Source organism: Phocoena sinus, chromosome 13 (assembly GCF_008692025.1).
Source record: "Phocoena sinus isolate mPhoSin1 chromosome 13, mPhoSin1.pri, whole genome shotgun sequence".
Classification (NCBI taxonomy): domain Eukaryota; kingdom Metazoa; phylum Chordata; class Mammalia; order Artiodactyla; family Phocoenidae; genus Phocoena; species Phocoena sinus.
The window spans coordinates 81,866,325-81,890,064 of record NC_045775.1 but is presented as its reverse complement, the minus strand read 5'-3'; positions in this window follow the sequence as shown (position 1 = coordinate 81,890,064).

Sequence of the window (23,740 nt, the reverse complement as noted above, 5' to 3'; positions counted from 1 at the left end):
CTACAAATATTGGAGATGCAACTATTTTTTCAAATGCCAAATTTTCAATGATCACAGGGCATACAAAGAAACGAGGAAATACTCATTTAAAGAAAGAAAATAAATCTCCAGAAGCCATCTCTGAAGAAACACATGCATCAGTTACTAGACAAAGACTTTCAAAGGAAACTATCTTAACATAGTACAAGGCATATCTGGAAAACCCACAGCAAATGTCATACTCAATGATGAAAACTGAAAGCATTTCCTTTAAGATGAGGAACAAGGCAAGTATGCCTACATTCACCACTTCTATTCAACCAAGTACAAGCTCTAGTCAGAGAAATTAGGCAAAGAAAAAAATAAAAGGCATTTAAACTGGAAAGAAAGAAAATTTTCTGTTTGCAAACAATATGATCTTATATGCATAAAATCCTAAAGATTCTACCAAAAACCTGTTAGAACTGATAAATGAATTCAGCAAAGTAGCAGGATGCAAAGTCAATACACAAAAATCAGTGGCATTTCTAAACACTAACAATGAATTATCCAAAAAGGAAATAACAAACACAATTCCATTTACAACAGCATCAAAAAAAAATAAAATACTTAGGAATTAACCAAAGAGGTGAAGACTTGTACAATGAAAATGACAAAACATTACTGAAAGGAATTAAAGATGTATATAAATAAAGCACATTCCATGTTCATGGGTTGGAAGACAATATCGTTAAGATGTCAATAGCACCCAAAGCAACCTACAGATTCAATACAATCACTGTCTAAATCCCAAGGACATTTTTTACAGAATTAGAAATGCCATCCTAAAATTCATATGGAATCTCACAGGACCTTGAATAGCCACAATAATCTTGAAAAAAAATAACAAAGTTGGAGGCCTGGTTTCCAAACATATTACAAAGTTACCATAATCAGGGGCTTCCCTGGTGGCGCAGTGGTTGGGAGTCCGCCTGCCGATGCAGGGGACATGGGTTCGTGTCCCGGTCCAGGAAGATCCCACATGCCGCGGCAGCGGCTGGGCCCGTGAGCCATGGCCGCTGAGCCTGCGCGTCCGGAGCCTGTGCTCCACAACGGGAGAGGCCACAGCAGTGAGAGGCCCGCGTATCGCAAAAAAAAAAAAAAAAAGTTACCATAATCAAAACACTGTGGTACTGGCATAAAGACAGACATATAGACAAATGGAAAGGAATAGAGAGCCCAGAAATACACCCTCATGCATATTGTGAAATAATTTTTGACAGAGGTGCCAAGACCATTCAAAGAGGAAATGACAGTCTTTTCCAGAAGTGGTGTTGGGAAAACTGGATGTCCACATATAGAAGAATAAAAATGGGAAGATAGCGGTGTGGGAAGACACAGAGTTGGCATCTCCCCACAACTAGGGCACCTGCCAGCTGCTGGTGGGGGACTCCAACACCCAGGGAGATGGGAGGAACCCCAAAGTGAACCGGTAGGACATAGGGGGACTGAGGGGGAAGGAGAAGTGGAGGCCAGAAAGGAATGGCACCCCTGAGGCCAGGGAGATCAGGAGAGGCAGGTGGAAGGGGCCCTCCAGGAGGAGCAGAACAGGAGTGGAGGTCATTTGCCCTGCCTACTTGGACCCGGGGAGCCTGCTGAGCTCCCAGGCCAATCCCCTGCCCTCCAAACCCCCTCCATGCCATGAGGGTCCTTGGGGACATAGGAGGGAGGCCCAGAATATAAGGAGAGGCAGGCGGGAGGGGCCTTCCAGGAGCACCAGGAGAGGATAGAAGGGTGTTAGCCCTGCCCACTCAAGCCCAGAAAGCCTACTGGTCTCCCAGGTGAGGTCCCCCACTCTCTGAGACCAGGGGTTGGGGGCACGCCTGGGGCCCTTCTGTTCCTTGAGCCTAAGCCCCAACACCCCACAGTCCCCAGGGCCTTTTCCAACCCTGCTGGTCCTGAGCATTGGTCCCGCCCACCACCCAAAACTTGCCCTGCTTAGGCTCCACCCTCCACAACCAAGGTCTTTTCTCCCTTTTTTTTCTTTTCCCTCCTCCTCTTTTGTTACTATTGTGGTACTGATGTAGTTTCCAGTTGTTGATTCATCTATATTTTTATTTTTATATTCTTTATAACATATCTGTTATTTTTCTAGTCTAATTTTATTTTTTACTTTGTTTTTATTTTTTGTATTTTGTTTTTTATTTTTGCCACCCCACGCAGCTTGTGGGATCTTGGCTCATGAGCCTGGGGTCAGGCCAAAGCTCCTGCAGTAGGAGCTCCAAGTCCAAACCACTGGACCAACAGAGAACTTCAGACACCAGGGAATATTCATTGGAGTGAGGTCACACAGAGTTCCTCATCTCAGTACCAAGACCCAGCTCTACTCAATAGCCTACAAACTGCCGTTTTGGAAGCCTCAGGCCAAACAACCAGTAAGACAGGAACATAATCCCACTCATTAAAAAGAGAGAGAGAGAGAGAGATGGCAAAACAGTATGTCACAGATGAAGGAGCAAGGTAAACACCTACAAGACCAAATAAATGAAGAGGAAATAAGCAATCTACCTGAAAAAGAGTTCAGAGTAATGACGGTAAAGATGATCCAGAAGCTCGGAAATAGAATGGAAGCACAAATTGAGAAAACACAAGAAATGTTTAACAAAGATCTAGAAGAACTAAAGAACAAACAAACAGAGATAAACAACACAATAACTGAAATGAAAAATACACTAGAAGGAATAAATAACAGAATAATTGAGGCAAAAGAATGAATAAGTGAGCTGGAAGCCAAAATGGTGGAAATAACTGCTGAGGAACAGAATAAAGAAAAAAGAATGAAATGAATTGATGACAGTCTCAGAGACCTCTGGGACAACTTTAAATGCACCATTTGAATTATAGGGGTCCCAGAAGAAGCAGAGAAAAAAAATCGTCTTAGAAAATATTTGAAAAAATTGTAGTGGAAAACTTGCCTAACATGGGAAAGGAAATAGTCACCCAAATCCAGGAAGCACAGAGAGTCCCATACAGGATAAACCCTAGGAAAAACACACCAAGACACATATTAATCAAACTAACAAAAATTAAATTCAAAGAAAAAATATTAAGGCAGCAAGGGAAAAACAAAAAATAACATACAAAGGAATCCCCATAAGGTTATCAGCTGATTTTTCAGCAGAAACTCAGCAGGCCAGAAGGGAGTGGCAGGATATATTTAAAATGACGAAAGAGAAAAATCTACAACCAAGATTACTCTACTCAGCAAGAATCTCATTCAGATTCGATGGAAGTCAAAAGCTTTTCAGAAAAAAAAAAAAAAAGCTTTTCGACAAGCAAAAGCTAAGAAAATTCAGCACCACCAAGCCAGCTTTTCAACAAATGCTAAAGAAACTTCTCTAAGCAGGAAACACAAGAGAAGAAAAAGACCCACAAAAACAAACCCAAGGGCTTCCCTGGTGGTGCAGTGGTTGGGAGTCCGCCTGCCGATGCGGGGGGCGCAGGTTTGTGCCCCAGTCCGGGAGGGTCTCGCGTGCTGTGGAGCGGCTGGGCCCGTGGGCCATGGCCGCTGGGCCTGCACGTCCAGGGCCTGTGCTCCACAGCTGGGGGGTGGGGGGTGGGAGTGGCTACAGTGGTGGGAGGCCCACATACCGCAAACAAAACAAAACAAAAAACAAAACAATTAAGAAAATGGTAATAGGAGCATTCATATTGATAATAACCTTGAATGTAAATGGATTAAATGCCCCAACCAAAAGACACAGACTAGCTGAATGGATACAAAAACAAGACCCATATATATGCTGCCTACAAGAGACCCAATTCAGACCTAGGGACACATACAGACTGAAAGTGAATGGACAGAAAAAGATATTCCATGCAAATGGAATCATAAGATAGCTGGAGTAGCAACACTCATATCAGATAAAATAGACTTTAAAAGAAAGACTGTTACAAAAGATAAGGAGGAACACTACATAATCATCAAGGGATCAATCCAAGACGAAGATATAACAATTATAAATGTTTTTGCACCCAACACAGGAGCACCTCAATACATAAGGCAAATGCTAACAACCATGAATGAAGAAATCGACAGTAACACATTAATAGTAGGGGATTTTAACACCCCACATACAACAATGGACAGATCATCCAAGCAGAAAATAAATAAGGAAACACAAGCTTTAAATGACACAATAGATCAGATAGATCTCATTGATATTTATAGAACATTCCACCCAAAAGTGGCAGAATACACTTTCTTCTTGAGTGCATATGGAACATTCTCCAGGATAGATCACATCTTGGGTCACAAATCAAGCCTCAAAAAATTAAAGAAAATTAAAGTCATATCAAGCATCTTTTCTGACCACAACGCTATGAGATTAGAAATCAATTACAGGAAAAAAACTGCAAAAAACACAAATATATGGAGGCTAAACAGTGCACTACTAAATAACCAACATTTCACTGTAGAAATCAAAGAAGAAATTTAAAAATACATAGAAACAAATGACAATGTAAACACATTGTCCTAGAACCTATGGGACACAGCAAAAGCAGTTCTAAGAGGGAACTTTTTAGCAATTCAATCTCACCTCAAGAAAAAAGAAAAATCTCAAATAAAGAATCGAACCCTACACTTTAAACAACTTGACAAAGGAGAACAAAGAAAACCCAAAGTCAGGGGAAGGAAAGAAATCAAAGATCACAGCAGAAATAAATGAAATAGAAATGAAGAAAATAATAGCAAAGATCAATAAAACTAAGAGCTCGTTCTTTGAGAAGATAAACAAAATTGATAAACCCTTACCCAGACTCATCAAGAAAAAATGGGAGAGGACACAAATCAATAAAATTAGAAATGAAATAGGAGAAATCACAACCGCATAAATACAAAGGATTACAAAAGACTACTACAAAAAACTATATGCCAATGAAATGGACAACCATGAAGAAATCAACAAATTCTTGGAAAGGTACAATTTTCCAAGACTGAACCAGGAATTATTAGAAAATATAAAAGAGCTCACAAGTAATGAAATTGAAACTCTAACTAAAAATCTTCCAACAAACAAAAGTCCAGGATCAGTTGACTTCACAGGCAAATTCCATCAAACATTTAGAGAAGAACTACCACGGATCCTTCTCAAATTCTTCCAAAAAGTTGCAGAGGGAGAAACACTCCCAAATTCATTCTACAAAGCCACGATCACCCTGATACCAAAACCAGACAAAGATATCACAAAAAAAGAAAATTACAGACCGATATCACTGATGAACATAGATGCAAAAATCCTGGACAAAATACTAGCAAACAGAATGCAACAGCACATTAAAAGGATCGTACATCATGATCAAGTGGGATTTATCCCAGGAATGCAAGGATTCTTCAATATATGCAAATCAATCAATGTGATACACCACATTAACAAATTGAAGAATAGAAACCATATGATCATCTCAATAGATGCAGAAAAAGCTTTTGACAAAATTCAACACCCATTTATGACAAAAACTCTCCAGAAAACGGGCATAGAGGGAAGCTACCTCAACATAATAAAGGCCATATATGACAAACCCACAGCAAGCATCATAATAAATGGTGAAAAACTGACAGCATTTCCACTAAGATCAGGAACAAGACAAGGATGTCCACTCTCACCACTCTCATTCAACATAGTTTTGGAAGTCCTAGCCATGGCAATCAGAGAAGAAAAAGAAATAAAAGGAATACAAATTGGAAAAGAAGAAGTAAAACTGTCAATATTTGCCAATAACATGATACTACACATAGAAAATACTAAAGCTGACATTAGAAAACTACTAGAACTAATCAATGAATTTGGTAAGGTTGCAGGACACAAAATTAATGCACAGAAATCTCTGGCATTCCTATACACCAACAATGAAAAATCAGAAAGAGAAATTACGGAAACTCTCCCATTTACCACTGCAACAAAAAGAATAAAATACCTAGGAATAAACCTGCCTAAAGAGGCGAAAAACTTGTACTCAGAAAACTATAAAACACTGATCAAAGATATCAAAGATGACATAAACAGATGGAGAAGTATACCATGTTCTTGGATTGGAAATCTCAATATTGCGAAAATGACTATACTACCCAAAGCAATCTATAGATTCAGTGCAATCCCTATCAAACTACCAATGGCATTCTTCACAGAATTAGAACAAAAAATTATACAATTCGTATGGAAACACAAAAGGCCCGAATAGCCAAAGCAATCCTGAGAAAGAAAAATGGAGTTGGAGGAATCAGGCTCCCTGACTTCAAACTATACCGCAAAGCTACAGTAATCAAGACAGTATGGTACTGGCACAAAAACAGAAATACAGATCAATGGTAGAGGAGAGAATGCCCAGAGATAAACCCACACACATATGGGCACCTAATTTATGACAAATGAGGCAAGAACATACAATGGAGAAAAGACAGTCTCTTCAATAAGTGGTGCTGGGAAAACTGGACAGCTACATACATGTAAACAAAAAAAATTAGAACACTACCTAACACCATACACAAAAGTAAACTCTAAACGGATTAAAGACTTAAATGTAAGACCAGATAGTATAAAACTCTTAGAGGAAAACAGGAAAAACACACTTTGACATATACCACAGCAAGATCTTTTTTGAGCCCCCTCCTAGAGTAACAGAACTAAAAACAAAAATGAACAAACGGGACATAATTAAACTTAAAAGTTTTGCACAGCAAAGGAAACAATAAACAAGACAACCCTCTGAATGGGAGAAAATATTTGCAAATGAAACAGACAAAGGATTAATCTCCAAAATATACAAACTGCTCATGGAGCTCAATATCAAAAGAACAATCCAGTTAAAAAATGGGCAGAAGACCTAAATAGACATTTTACCATGGAAGACATACTGATGGGCAAGAGGCACATGGAAAGTTGCTCAACATCACTAATTATTAGAGAAATGCAAATCAAAACTACAGTGAGGTATCACCTCACACCAGTCAGAATGGCCATTATCAAAAACTCTAGAAACAATAAATGCTGGAAAGGATGTGGTGAAAAGGGAACCCTCTTGCACTGCTGGTGGGAATATAAATTGATAGAGCCACTACTGAAAACCGTATGGAGGTTCCTTAAAAAACTAAATATAGAACTACCATATGACCCAGCAATCCCACTACTGGGCACATACCTTGAGAGAACCATAATTCAAAAAGAGACATGTGGGCTTCCCTGGTAGCACAGTGGTTGAGGGTCCACCTGCCAATGCAGGGGACATGGGTTCGTGACCCGGTCCAGGAAGATCCCACATGCCGCGGAGCGGCTGGGCCCGTGAGCCATGGCTGCTGAGCCTGTGCATCCAGAGCCTGTGCTCTGCAACAGGAGGGGCCATAGCAGTGAGAGGCCCAAGTACCGCCAAAAAAAAAAGACAAAAAGAGACATGTACCCCAGTGTTCAATGCAGCACTATTTACAATAGTCAGGACATGGAACCAACCTAAATGTCCATAGACAGATGAATGGATAAAGAAGATGTGGCACATATATACAATGGAATATTACTCAGCCATAAAAAGAAACAAAATTGAGTTATTTGTAGTGAGGTGGATGGCCCTAGAGTCTGTCATACAGAGTGAAGTAAGTCAGAAAGAGAAAAACAAATACTGTATGCTAACGCATATATATGGTATCTAAAAAAAAAAATGGTACTGATGAACATAGTTGCAGGGCAGGAATACAGAGGTAGACATAGAGAATGGACTTGAGGACATGGGGTGGGAGGGCGAAGCTGGGACGAAGTGAGAGTAGCATCGACATATATACACTACTGAATGTAAAATAGTTGGCTGGTGGGAAGCAGCAGTGTAGCACAGGGAGATCAGCTCAGTGCTTTGTGATGACCTACAGGGGTGGGAGAGGGAGGACAGGAAGGAGGCTCAAGAGGGGATGTGGGGACATGTGTGTGCATATGGCTGATTCACTTTGTTGTGCAACAGAAACTAACAGTGTTGTGAAGCAATTATACTGCAATAAAGATCTATTTTTTAAAAAAAGTAAAAGAAAAAAAGAATAAAGTTGGGCCCTTATCTTATACCATATACAAAAATTATTCAAAATGGATCAAAAACCTAAATATAAGAGATTAAACTATAAAACTCTTAGAAGAAAACCAAGAGGAAAAGCTTCAGGACACTGGATTTTGTAAAAATATTTGGAATATGATACTAAAAGTAAAGGCAATAAAAGAAAAGATAAATGGACTTCATCAAAATTAAAACCCTTTGGGGACTTCCCTAGTGGTCCAGTGGTAAAGAATCTACCTTACAATGCAGGGGACATGGGTTCAATCCCTGGTCAGGGAACTAAGATCCCACATGCCACAGAACAACCAAGCCCACGGGCCACAACTACTACTGAGCTCACGCACCTCAACTAGAAAGCCCGCGTGCCACAAACTACAGAGCCCACGCACCCTGGAGCCTGCATGCCATAACTAGAGAAGAGAAAACCCATGCGCCACAACTAGAGAGAAGCCTGTGCACCACAACAAAGAGCCCGCATGCCGCAACTAAGACCCTACACAGCCAAAAATAAATAAATAATAAATCTTAAAAAAAAAAATTAAAACCCTTTGTACAGCAAAGGACACCAATAACAGAGTGAAAGGCAATCCATGGAGGAGAAGAATATATTTCCAAATCAAGGATTAATATCTAGATTATACAAAAAACTACCACAACTCAGGAGCAACAACAACACTGACACACATACACACACAAAACTGATTTTAAAATGGGCAAGATGTTTCAATAAACATTTCTCTGAAGATATGCAAATGACCAATATAAGCACAGAAGATACTTAATATCTTAGTCATTAGGGAAATGCAAATAAAAACCACAAGGAGACACAACTTCGCACCCATTAGGATGGCTGTGATAAACAAAAATAAAGGAAAAGAAAAGAAAAGGTAAATAGCAAGCGTTAGTAAGGATGTGGAGAAATTGGGATCTTTTGCATTGCTAGTGTGATGTAAAGTGGTATGGCTGCTGTGGAAAACAATTTGGTGGTTCCTCAAAAACTAAACATAAAATCAGCATATGATCCAACCACTCCACTCTGGGTATACACCCAAAAGAACTGAAAGCAGAGACTCAAACAGATACTTTTACACCCATGTTCACTGCAGCATTAATCACAACAACCAGAAGGTAGAAGCAATGTAAGTGCCCATCAACAGATGAATGGATAAGCAAAATGTGGTTTGTACATGCAAAGGAATATTATTCAGCCTTAAAAAGGAAGGAACGTCTGACATATGTTACAATAGGGATAAAGCCTGAAGATAGAATGCTAAGTGAAATAAACCAGAAGGAAATATATTATATTATTCCAATTATATGAAATATCTGTAACAGGCAAATTCATAGAGACAAAGTACGATAATGATGTCAGAGGCTGGGGGTAGGGAGTAATGGAGAGTTACTGTTTATGTGGGTACACAGTTTCAGTTTGGGAAGATGAAAAAGTTCTGGAGATGTGTGGTAGTGATAGTTACAGAACAATAGGAATGTGCTTAATGGCACAGAACTGTACACTTAAAAACGGCTTAAATGATCATTCTTATGTTATTTACATTTTACCATGATAAAAAAAATTTAACTCCTTATCAAATGCAAAGTTATCTAGATTTTCTCCTATGTTTCTCTCTAGAAGTTTTATAGTTTTGTGTCTTACATTTAAGTCTATGACCTATTTTGACTTAATTTTTGTGAAAGGTGTAAGGTGTGTCTCGGTTCTTTTTTAAAGATGTGAGATTTATATGTATAATGGAGTACCACTAAGCCATAAACAGAATGAAATTTGCAGCAACAGAGATAGCCATGGAGGGTATTACACTAAGGGAAATATGTCAGAAAAAGAAAGACAAATAATGTATGATCACTTATATGTGGAATCTAAAAAATACACCAAACAAGTGAATATAACAAAAAAAGAAGCAGACTCACAGATATAGAGAACAACCTAGTGGTTACCACTGGGACAGGGAAGGGAGGACGGGCAATATAGGGGTAGGAGATTAAGAGGTACAAATTATTACATATAAAATAAACTACAAGGATATATTATACAACATGTGGAATATAACCAATGTTTTATAAAATGCACATTGAAACTGTCAAAACATAAAATAAAACAAAGATAAAAGAATTCTAAAAAGAAAGAAGGTACAATTTTCCAAGACTGAACCAGGAAGAATTAGAAAATATAAACAGACCCACCACTAGTAATGAAATTGAAACTGTAATTAAAATCTTCCAACAAACAAAAGTCCAGGACCAGATGGCTTAACAGGCAAATTCTATCAAACATTTAGAGAAGAGCTAACACCAATCATTCTCAAACTCTTCCAAAAAATTGTGGAGGGAGAAACATTCCCAAATTCATCCTACAAAGCCATGATCACCCTGATACCAAAACCAGACATCTTTTTCACAAAAAAAGAAAATTATAGACCAATATCACTGATGAACATAGATGCAAAAATCCTGAACAAAATACTAGCAAACAGAATGCAACAGCACATTAAAAGGATCATACACCATGATCAAGTGGGATTTATCCCAGGAATGCAAGGATTCTTCAATATATGCAAATCAATCAATGTGATACACCATATTAACAAATTAAGGAATAAAAACCATATGATCATCTCAATAGATGCAGAAAAAGCTTTTGACAATATTCAACACCCATTTATGATAAAAACTTTCCAGAAAGTGGGCATAGAGGGAAGCTACCTCAACATAATAAAGGCCATATATGACAAACCCACAGCAAACATCATTCTCAATAGTGAAAAACTGAAGGCATTTCCACTAAGATCAGGAACAAGCCAAGGATGTCCACTCACGCCACTCTCATTCAACATAGTTTTGGAAGGCCTAGCCACAGCAATCAGAAAAGAAAAAGAAATAAAAGGAATACAAATTGGAAAAGAAGAAGTAAAACTGTCACTGTTTGCAGATGACATGATACTATATGTAGAAAATCCTAAAGATGCCACCAGAAAACTACTAGAACTAATCAATGAATTTGGTAAAGTTGCATGATACAAAATTAATGCACAGAAATCTCTGGCACTCCTATACACTAACAACAAAAAATCAGAAAGAGAAATTAAGGAGGTAATCCCATTTGCCATTGCAAAAAGAATAAAATACCTAGGAATAAACCTCCCTAAAGAGGCAAAAGACCTGTACTCAGAAAACTGTAAAACACTGATGAAAGAAATCAGAGATGACATAAACAGATGGAGAAATATACCATGTTCTTGGATTGGAAGAATCAATATTGTGAAAATGACTCTACTACCCAAAGCAATCTACAGATTCAATGCAACCCCTATAAAACTACCAATGGCATTTTTCACAGAACTAGAACAAAAAATTTCACAATTCGTATGGAAACACAAAAGACCCCAGATAACAAAAGCAATCTTGAGAAAGAAAAACGGAGCTGGAGGAATCAGGCTCCCTGACTTCAAACTATACTACAAAGCTACAGTAATCAAGACAGTATGGCACTGGCACAAAAACAGAAATATAGATCAATGGTACAGGATAGAATGCCCAGAGATCAACCCACGCAAATATGGGCACCTAATTTATGACAAATGAGGCAAGAACATACAATGGAGAAAAGACAGCCTCTTCAATAAGTGGTGCTAGGAAAACTGGACAGCTACATGTAAAAGAATGAAATTAGAACACTCCCTAACACCATACACAAAAATAAACTCAAAATGGATTAGAGACCTAAATGTAAGACCGGACACTATAAAACTCTTACAAGAAAACATAGGAAAAATACTCTTTGACAGAAACCACAGCAAGATCTTTTTTGACCCACCTCCTAGAGTAATGAAATAAAAACAAAAATAAACAAATGGGACCTAATGAAACTTAAAACCTTTTACACAGCAAAGGAAACCATAAACAAGATGAAACGACAACCCTTGGAATGGGAGAAAATATTTGCAAATGAAGCAACTGACAAAGGATTAATTTCCAAAATATACCAACAGCTCATGGAGCTGAATATCAAAAAAAACAAACAACCCAATTAAAAAATGGGCAGAAGACCTAAATAGACATTTCTCCAAAGAAGACACACAGATGGCCAAGAGACACATGAAAAGATGCTCAACATCACTAATTAATAGAGAAATGCAAATCAAAACTACAATGAGGTATCACCTCACACCAGTCAGAATGGCCATCAACAAAAAATGTACAAACAGGGCTTCCCTGGTGGCACAGTGGTTGAGAGTCCACCTGCCGATGCAGGGGACACAGGTTCGTGCCCCGGGCCGGGAAGATCCCACATGCCACAGAGTGGCTGGGCCCGTGAGCCATGGCCGCTGAGCCTGCACGCCCAGAGCCTGTGCTCCTCAATGGGAGAGGCCACAACAGTGAGAGGCCCGTGTACCACAAAAAAAAAAAAAAATGTACAAACAATAAATGCTGGAAAGGGTGTGGAGAAAAGGGAACCCTCTTGCACTGTTGGGGGGAATGTAAGCTGATACAGCCACTATGGAGAACAGTATGGAGGTTCCTTAAAAAACTGAAAATAGAACTACCATATGACCCAGCAATCCCACTGGGCATATACCCAGAGAGAACCATAATGCAAAAGGACAAATGTACCCCAATGTTCAGTGCAGCACTATTTACAATAGCCAGGACATGGAAACAACCTAAATGTCCAATAATAGATGAATGGATAAAGAAGATGTGGCACATATATACAATGGAATATTACTCGTCCATAAAAAGGAACAAAATTGGGTCTCTGCAGCCAGAGACCCCAGGACCTAGTTCTGTCTACCAGCAAGCTGACACCTGCTCTAAGACACCATGGACCCCCTCAGCTAGCCACCCCAGGATTCAGTCCCACTCACCAGTGGGCCAAGACCAGCTTTGGGATACATCTGACGCCACAGCCAGCCATGTCAGGAACTGGCCCACTCACCAGCAGGTGGACACTAGATCCGGGACTCCTGGCCCACAACCACCCACCCCAGAACCTGGCTCTGCCCACTACTGGGCCGGCACTAGGCCCTGGACACCTCAAGCTTCACTACCAGCCACCTTGTGACCTGGCCCTGCCCACCAGAGGCCTCCACACAAGGCAGGGCCTGGCAACCAATCAGACTGGGGCTGGCCATGCCTACCAGACCACCCACAGTTGTTGGCCGGCCACAAGAGAAGGACTCATGCAGCCCCCATAGGGGGCACCCCTAGAATATATAGCTCTACTGAAGAGAGGGGCAAGCACCACTGGGAGGTATAGGATGTCTCCTACAAAAGCCCACTTCTCCAAGGCTGGCAAATGTAACCAACCTACCAGATACATAAAAATAAAAACAGTAATCTAGGCAAAATGAGGTGACAGAGAAACATGTTCCAAATAAAGGAACAAGATAAAACCCCAGAAGAACTAAGTGAAGTGGAAATAGGCAGTCTATCCAATACAGAGTTCAAGGTAATAATCATAAAAATGTTGAAGAACTTGAGAGAAGGTTGAACAGAGTGAGAACTTAGAAGTTTTTAATAAAGAGTTAGAAAATATAAAGAAGAGCCAAACAGAGATAAAGAATAAATAACAGGAAAACAAAAAAAGAAATGAAAGATTCTCTAGAAGGAATCAACAGTGGATGAGATGATGCAAAGGAATGGATCAGTGAGCTGGAAGTTAAGAGTAGTGGCAATCATTGCTGCTGAACAGAAAAAAAGAAATAAGAATAAAAAGAAATTAATTGGGAGATTGAGATTGAAATATATACGCCAATGTGTATAAAATAGATAATAAGAACCTACTGTATAAAAAAATTTAATTTAATTTAAAAAAAAAAAGAAATGAGGATAGTTTAAGAGACCTCTGTGACAACGGCAAGCATGTTAACATTTGCATTTCAGGCGTCCCAGAAGGAGAAGAAAGAAAGAAAGGCAGGGAATATATTCGAAGATATCACAGCTGCAAACATCCCTAACCTGGGAAAGGAAACAGACATCCAGGTCCAGGAGGCACAGAGAGTCCCAAACAGGATGAACCCAAAGAGGATCAAGAAACAGAGTAATTGAAATGGTAAAAATTTAAAATAAAGGGTGAATATTAACATCAGCAAGGGAAAAGCAACAAGTTCCATACAAGGGAACTCCCATAAGGCTACCAGCTGACTTTTGAGCAGAAACCCTGCAGGCCAGAAGAGAGCGGCAGGGTTTAAAGTGATGAAAGGGAGAAACCTACAGCCAAGAACACTCTGCCTGGCAAGGTTTTCATTCTGATTTGATGGAGAGATCAAAAGTTTACAGACAAGCCAAAGCTACAAGAGTTCAGCACCACCAAGCCAGCTTTAAAAGAAATGTTACGGAACTTCTCTAAATGAAAAAGAAAAGGCAACAAGAAATATGAAAATTATGAAAGAAAAAAATCTCATTGGCAAAGGCAAATATACAATAAAGGCAGTAAATCAACCACACAGAATGCTAGTAGGAAGGTTAAAAGACAAAAGTAGTAAAATCACCTATATCTACAATAAGTAGTTAAGGGATACACAAAACAATAAGATGTAAAATGTGATGTCAAAAATAGTAAACAGGAGGGGGGGAGTAAAAATGCAGTGTTGTTAAAATGCTTTTGAACTCAGAGATTATCAACTTAAAATAATCCCATATAGGGCTTCCCTGGTGGCACAGTGGTTGAGAGTCTGCCTGCCGATGCAGGGGACACGGGTTCGTGCCCCGGTCCAGGAAGATCCCACATGCCACAGAACGGCTGGGCCTGTAAGACATGGCCACTGAGCCTGCGTGTCCAGAGCCTGTGCTCCTCAATGGGAGAGGCCACAACAGTGAGAGGCCTGCGTACCACAAAAAAAAAAAAAAAAAAAAACCCATATATATGTAGATTGCTATATATAAACCTCAAACCAAAAATCTATAATAGATACACACAGAGAAAAGAGAAAGGAATCCAAACATAACACTAAAGACTCATCAAATCACAAGTGATGAGAACAAAAGAAGAAATAGGCAATAAATATGTAATATCTTAGTATGGTATCAAATGGTAACTAGACTTATCATGGTGAGCATTTTGAAATGTACAGAAATATTGAATCACTATGTTGTAATAACATAGTATTGTAGGTTAATTTTACTTCAAAAACAAACTCATAGCAAAAGAGATCAGATTTACAGTTACCAGAGGTTGGGGTAGCGGAGGGAAATTGGATGAAAGCAGTCAAAAAGTACAGAATTCTAGTTACAAGATAAATAAGTACTACAGATGTAATGTAAAACATGATAAATATAATTAACACTGCTGTGTTATCTGTGAAAGTTATTAAAAGAGTAAATCCTAAGAGTTCTAGTCACAGGAAAAAAGTTTTTTTCTATTTCTTTAACTTTATATCCATGAGATGATGGATGTTCAACAAACTTATTGTGATAATATCATAATGTATGTAAGTCAATTCATTATGGTGTACCTCTTAAACTTATATAGTGCTATATGTCAAATATTTCTCAATAAAACTGGAAGAAAAAAAAAAGACCATCATTACCCGCCATGGAATTGTCAGTCTTTGCTTCTTTGTGAAAGATCATTTGCCTGTATTTGTGTGTATCTACTTCTCAGCTCTCAATTCTGTTTCATTAATTTATGCACCTATTCTTTTAACACCATGCCATCTTAATTATTATAGCTTTCTAGATAGTCTTAAAACTGGGTATTGAGTCCTCCAACTTTGTTCTTTTTATTCAGTATTATTTTGATTACTCTAGGTCTTTTGCCTTTCCATATAGACTTTATTTTATTCTTTTTAATTTATTTGTTTGTATTTATTTATTATTCTTGGCTGTGTTGGGTCCTCATTGCAGTGTGGGCCTCTCATTGTGGTAGCTTCTCTTGCTGAGGAGCACGGATTCTAGAGCGCGCAGGCTTCAGTAGATGTGGCACGTGGGCTCAGTAGTTGTGGCTCACGGGCTTAGTTGCTCAATGGCATGTGGGATCTTCCCGGACCAGGGCTTGAACCCGTGTCCCCTGCATTGGCAGGCGGATTCTTAACCACTGCACCACCAGGGAAGCCCTCCACATAGACTTTAGAATCATAGCTACAAAATAGCTTATTGGGATTGTGTTGAATATATAAATTGACAGACATATGGCATCTTAACAATATTGCATCTTCCAATGAACAAGGAATATCTATTTATTTAGATCTTTGATTTATTCTATCAGAGTTTTGTAGTTTTCCTCATATAGATATTATACATATTTTATTACATTTTAAATTTTGTGTGCTATAAGTGATATTGTTTTTTAATTTCAAATTCCAAGTGTTTATTGCTGGTATATAGGCAATCAATTTACTTTTGTATATTAATCTTGTATCCTGCAACTTTGCTATACCTTCTTAGTAGTTCCAGGAGTTGGGGATGGGCGGGCGGTTTTTTGGTTGATTCTTTGGGATTTTCTGCATAGGGAATCATGTCGTCTGTGAAGAAACAAAATCTGTATATTTTTAAATTTCCTTTCTTTGTCTTGTTACACTAATTAGGACTTCCAGTATAAGAGGAATATGAAAGATGAGAGAGGACTTCCTTGCCTTGTTCCCCATCTTAGGGGGAAAGCATCCAGTTTCTCAACATTAAGTTTGATGTTGCTTCTAGGGTTTGTTTGTTTGTTTATTAAGATTTTATTTTTAGGGCAATTTTAGATTCACGACAAAATTAAGGGGAAGGTATAGAGATTTTCTGTATAACCCCTGCCCACACATGCATAGTCTCCCCCATTATCAACATCCCCCACCAGAGTAGTTCATTTGTTACAATTTATATACTTGCATTGAGGGCTTCCCTGGTGGTGCAGTGGTTAAGATTCCACCTGCCAATGCAGGCGACAGGGGTTCAAGCCCTGGTCCGGGAAGATCCCACATGTCGCAGAACAACTAAGCCCGTGCGCCACAACTACTGAGCCTACGTGCCACAGCTACTGAAGCCTGTGCGCCTAGAGCCCATGCTCTGCAACAAGAGAAGCCACGACAATGAGAAGCCCGCGCATCACAACAAAGAGTAGCCCCTGCCCGCCACAACTAGAGAAAGCCTGTGCGCAGCAGCAGAGACCTAATACAGCCTAAATAAATAAATAACCTAAATTAATTAATTAAAACTTGCACTGAGACGTCATAATCTCTCTAAGTCCATAGTTTACATTAGGGTTTACTCTTGGTGTTGTACATTCTATGAGTTTGGACAAATGTATAATGACATGTATTCAGCATTATAATACCAAAGAGTATTTTCAGTGCCCTAAAAATCTTCTGTGCTCCACCTATTCATCCCTCCCCATCCCCTACCCGCTGGGTAAAATTCTTACTCTCTCCATAGTTTTACCTTTTCCAGATATTGGAATCATACAGTATGTAACCATTTTAGATTGGTTTCTTTCACTTAATAATATGCATTTAAGGCTCCTCTATGGCTTTTTTTTTTTTTTTTGGCCATGCTGCACGGCTTGCAGGATCTTAGTTCCCCGATCAGGGATTGAACCCGAACCCTCAGCAGTGAAAGCACAAAGTCCTAACCACTGGACTGCCAGGGAATTCCCAAGGCTCCTCCATGTCTTTTCATGTCTTGATAGTTCACTTCTTTTTAGCACTGAATAATATTCCAATGTCTGGATGTACCACGGTTTACCCATTCACCTACTGAAGGACATATTGGTTGCTTCTAAGTTTTGGCAATTATGAATAAAGCTGCTATCAACATCCATGTGCAGGTTTTTGTATGGACGTAAGTTTTCAACTCTTAAGGGTAAATACCAAGAAGTGTGACTGCTGCATGGTATGGTAAGAGTATGTTTAGTCTTGTACAAAACCACCAAACTGTCTTCCCAAGTGATTGTACCATTTTGCATTCCCACCAGCAATGAATGAGCGTTCCTATAGCTCCACATCTTCACCAGCATTTAGTGTTGTCAGTGTTCCAGATTTTGGTCATTCTGATAGGTGTGTAGTGGTATCGCATTGTTGTTTTTATTTTAATTTTTTGTTTTTTCAAATTTTTATTTATTTTTTGACCATGCTGTGTGGCATGCAGGATCCCAGTTCCACAACCAGGGATCAAACCCACACCCCCTGCAGTGGAAGCACGGACCACTGGACCGCCAAGGAAGTCCCTCATTGTTGTTTTAATTTGCATTTTTTCCCTGATGATATATTATGTGGAGCATCTTTTCATATGCTATATATACCATTTGTATATCTTCTTTGATAAAGTATCTGTTAAGGTCTTTGGCTCATTTTTTAATCCAGTTGTTCGTTTTCTTATTGTTGAGTTTTTTAAATTCTTTGTATAATTTAGATAACAGGCCTTTATCAGATGTGTCTTTTACACATAATCTCTCCCAGCCTGTGGCTTGTCTTCTCATTCTCTTGACATTGTCTTTCACAGAGCAGAAGTTTTCTAATTTTAATGAAGTCCAGCTTATTATTTTGGGAAGAAAGCAATACTAAGACCCCAGAACACCTTCTGTGTGATACATACAACCCAGAGTGCTATGGACACAAAGGGGTCAATCCAGGATAATCATTAATTTTAAAAGATCTTGATATTTCTGCTTCATAGAAAATAATACACCTGCAGTTCAGCAGACCAGCCCTTGGCCAGGGTGAAGAAAGACCAGATTATTCACAGCTTGTATTCTGAGTGCATCCCACTTACCTCCTTACCACAGGGAATCCCAAACAATAAGAAAAGCAAATGTAAATAAATTATGGAAAGGAAGAAGAAATAGCTATGACATATTAAAAAACAACAACAACAAAATGAGTCTCTTTTTTTTTTTTTTTTTTTTTTTTGCCGTATGCGGGCCTCTCACTGTTGTGGCCTCACCCGCTGTGGAGCACAGGCTCCGGACGCGCAGGCCCAGCGGCCATGGCCCACAGGCCCAGCCGCTCCGCGGCACGTGGGATCCTCCCAGACCGGGACACGAACCCATGCCCCCTGCATCGGCAGGTGGACTCCCAACCACTGCGCCACCAGGGAAGCCCGAGCCTCTTTTTGATCACATAAAACCTGCTTTAAACTTTCCAAGTGGGCTGAGTTTTTAGTTGTTAATTACAAATACTGGTACCAACACAGCAAACTACCTTCTGTGACATGACAGTATTGAGTTTAAGTTCCATCATCAACATCATAAAGAATTATTTCCTTAGTATTGCTTTCTCCCCATCTCCTTATTAATAGGGTTTGGAAATTTCACCCACAATCTTAGACTCTGCCTTATTATAAACAGATATGATTAATTACTACAAGGAACTCAGATACAACCCCCAGCTTTATCTCAACAGATATAAACTACATTTAAAAATCACCCACCTCCACATGATCTCTGGTACTGTTAACAACTACCACAACAGTTCATTTTGAAAGCATTGATCCTTAGATTCATGTTTCCCAGATCAATAATATACATCATTTTTTCCTGCCTATTGGACATCCATTCCTTATGGAAATCTTAAACTGAGGATTTTTAGGAATCTCCTAGAAGCCACTAACTTCTGATTCTTCAATACCCTTTTCAGTCCCCCTACTTTACTACTGACCTTTTTATAAAATATGCGTTTACTGGGTCATGCTGAAAATTGTATTTCATAGTGTAAGTCACTTTTTCACAGAACTAGAACAAAAAATTTCACAATTTGTATGGAAACACAAAAGACCCCGAATAGCCAAAGCAATCCTGAGAACGAAAAACAGAGCTGGAGGAATCAGGCTCCCTGACTTCAGACTATACTACAAAGCTAGAGTAATCAAGACAGTATGGTACTGGCACAAAAACGGAAATATAGATCAATGGAACAGGATTAGAAAGCCCAGAGATAAACCCCCGCACATATGGTCACCTTATCTTTGATAAAGGAGGCAGGAATGTACAGTGGAGAAAGGACAGCCTCTTCAATAAGTTGTGCTGGGAAAACTGGACAGCTACATGTAAAAGTATGAGATTAGAACACTCTCTAACACCATTCACAAAAATAAGCTCAAAATGGATTAAAGACCTAAATGTAAGGCCAGAAACTATCAAACTCTTAGAGGAAAACATAGGCAGAACACTGACATAAATCACAGCAAGATCCTTTTTGACCCACCTCCTAGAGAAATGGAAATAAAAACAAAAATAAACAAATGGGACCTAATGAAACTTCAAAGCTTTTGCACAGCAAAGGAAACCATAAACAAGACCAAAAGACAACCCTCAGAATGGGAGAAAATATTTGCAAATGAAGCAACTGACAAAGGATTAATCTCTAAAATTTACAAGCAGCTCATGCAGCTCAATAACAAAAAAACAAACAACCCAATCCAAAAATGGGCAGAAGACCTAAATAGACATTTCTCCAAAGAAGATATACAGATTGCCAACAAACACATGAAAGAATGCTCAACATCGTTAATCATTAGAGAAATGCAAATCAAAACCACAATGAGATATCATCTCACACTGGTCAGATTGGCCATCATCAAAAAATGTAGAAACAATAAATGCTGGAAAGGGTGTGGAGAAAAGGGGACACTCTTTCACTGCTGGTGGGAATGTGAATTGGTACAACCACTATGCAGAACAGTATGGAGGTTCCTTAAGCTACAAATAGAACTACCATATGACCCAGCAATCCCACTACTGGGCGTATACCCTGAGAAAACCATAATTCAAAAAGAGTCATGTACCAAAATGTTCATTGCAGCTCTATTTACAATAGCCAGGAGATGGAAGCAACCTAAGTGTCCATCATCAGATGAATGGATAAAGAAGATGTGGCACATATATACAATGGAATATTACTCAGCCATAAAACGAAACGAAATTGAGTTATTTGTAGTGAGGTGGATGGACCTAGAGTCTGTCATACAGAGTGAAGTAAGTCAGAAAGAGAAAGATAAATACCATATGCTAACACATATATATGGAATCTAAGGGGAAAAAATGTCATGAAGAACCTAGGGGTAAGATGGGAATAAAGACACAGACCTACTAGAGAATGGACTTGAGGATATAGGGAGGCGGAAGGGTAAGCTGTGACAAAGTGAGAGTGGCATGGACATATATACACTACCAAACATAAAATAGATAGCCAGTGGGAAGCAGCCACATAGCACAGGGAGATCAGCTTGGTGCTATGTGACCACGTAGAGCAGTGGGATAGGGAGGAAGGGTGGGAGGGAGGGAGATGCAAGAGGGAAGAGATATGGGAATATATGTATATGTATAATTGATTCTCTTTGTTATAAAACAGAAACTAACACACCATTGTAAAGCAATAATACTCCAATAAAGGTGTAAAAAATAATAATAATAATAAATGTGGAAGCCACTGACTTAATCTGACCCCATACTTTGCCTCGCTCCAGCTACCAGGGCACTTCCATTTTGGTCCATCATCAACAATACCCTCATGCCCTTAACCTCCTCTGAATGTTCTGTTCACTTCTTTGCTCAAACTGAAACCTAACAACACAGGTTTCATAAACACAACTGTGGCAAGGATAGACGTCATTAGAAGTGCTTCAAGCAGGAAACATTCTGCTTTATCTTGATCCTCATTGGACTTACATAGTTTCTGTTCCCCACTCCCCTCAACCCCTGGTGATATCTAAACTATTTTCTCTCTCTCTCAATTTGCCCATTCTAGATATTTCACATAAGTGGAATCAAACAATATTTGTTCTTTTGTGTCTGGCTTATTTCACTTAGCATAATGCTTTATCCATGTAGTAGCATGTATCAAGACTTCATTCCTTTATATGGCTAAGAAATAGTCCATGATATGTATACACTACCTATTGTTTATCCATTCATCTGTTGATAGACATTTGGGTTGTTTCTACCTTTTGGCTATTGTGAATAATACTGCTATGAACATTAGTGTACAAGTATCTACTTGAGTCCCTGCTTTCCATTCTTTACGGTATATACCCAGAAGTGGAATTTATGGATCATTTGGTAATTCTATGTTTAGCTTTGTGAGGAACCACCAAATAATTTTTCATAGTACTGCACCATTTTACATTCCCGCCAGTAATATATGAGGGTTCCAATTTTTCTACATTCTCACCAACACTTGTTATTTTCTGGTTTTTCATTTTTAAATGTTTTTATTCTAGCCATTTTAGTAGATATAAAATGGTATCTCATTGTGGTTCTGATTTACATCTCCCTAATGACTCATGATGTTGAGCATCTTTTCATGTATTTACTGGCTAATTTTGTATCTTCTTTGGGGTGGCTTTTTTTTTTTTTTGGCTGTACGTGGGCCTCTCACTGTCGCGGTCTCTCCCATTGCAGAGCACAGGCTCCGGACTCGCAGGCTCAATGGCCATGGCTCACGGGCCCAGCCGCTCCGCAGCATGTGGGATCTTCCCGGACCGGGGCACGAACCCGTGTCCCTTGCATCGGCAGGCGGACTCTCAACCACTGCATCACCAGGGAAGCCCTGGAGTGGCTATTTTTATATCTTCTTTGGAGAAAAGTCTATTCAAGTCCTTTTTCCGGCTTTTAAGTGGGTTAATTGTCTTTTTGTTGTCAAATTGTAGATGTTCTTTATATATTCTGGATTTTAAATCCTTATCAGATATATGATTTATAAATATTTTTTTCTATTCTGTGGGTTGTTTTTTCACTTTCATGATAATGCCCTTTGATGCACAAAACTTCTTGATTTTGATGAAGACCAGTTTATCTATTTTTCTTTTGTTCTTATAATTTTAGCATCATATCTAAGAATCCACTACCAAATCCAAGGTCATGGAGATTGACCCCTATGTTTTCTCTTAAGAATTTTATGATTTAACGCTTATATTTAGGTGTTTGGCCCATTTTCAGTTAATTTTTGTGTATGGTGTGAAGTAAAGATCTGACTTCACCCTTTTGCATGTGTTTATCCAGTTGCCCCAGCACCACTGTTGAAGAGACTATTCTCTCTCCCAATAAATGCACTTAGCACCCTTTTCAAAAATCAATTGTCCATACAGATGATACCACAAAGCTACAGTAATCAAAACACTGTGGTATTGGCACAAAAACCAGACATATAGATTACTGGGACAGAATAGAGAGCCTAGAAATAAACCCACACCCCTATAGTCAATTAATCTTCAACAAAGGAGACAAGAATACACAATATAGAAAAGATAGTCTCTTCAGCAAGTGGTATTGGGAAAGTTGGACATAAAAATCAATGAAATTGGGCTTCCCTGGTGGCGCAGTGGTTGAGAGTCCGCCTGCTGATGCAGGGGATGCGGGTTCGTGCCCCGGTCCGGGAAGATCCCACATGCCGCGGAGCGGCTGGGCCCGTGAGCCATGGCCGCTGAGCCTGTGCGTCCGGAGCCTGTGCTCTGCAGCAGGAGAGGCCACAACAGTGAGAGGGCCGCATACCGCAAAAAAAAAAAAAAAAAAAATCAATGAAATTAGAACACTCCCTCATGCCATACACAAAAATAAACTCAAAATGGCTTAAAAACTTAAATATAAGGTGGGACACCATAAAAGTCCTAGAAGAGATTATAGGCAAAATATTCTCTAAAATAGATCACAGCAATATTTTCTTAGGTTAGTCTACCAAGGCAAAAGAAATAAAGGCAAAAATAAATGACACCTGAATCAAACTCATAAGCTTTTGCACAACAAAGAAAACCATAAACAAAATGA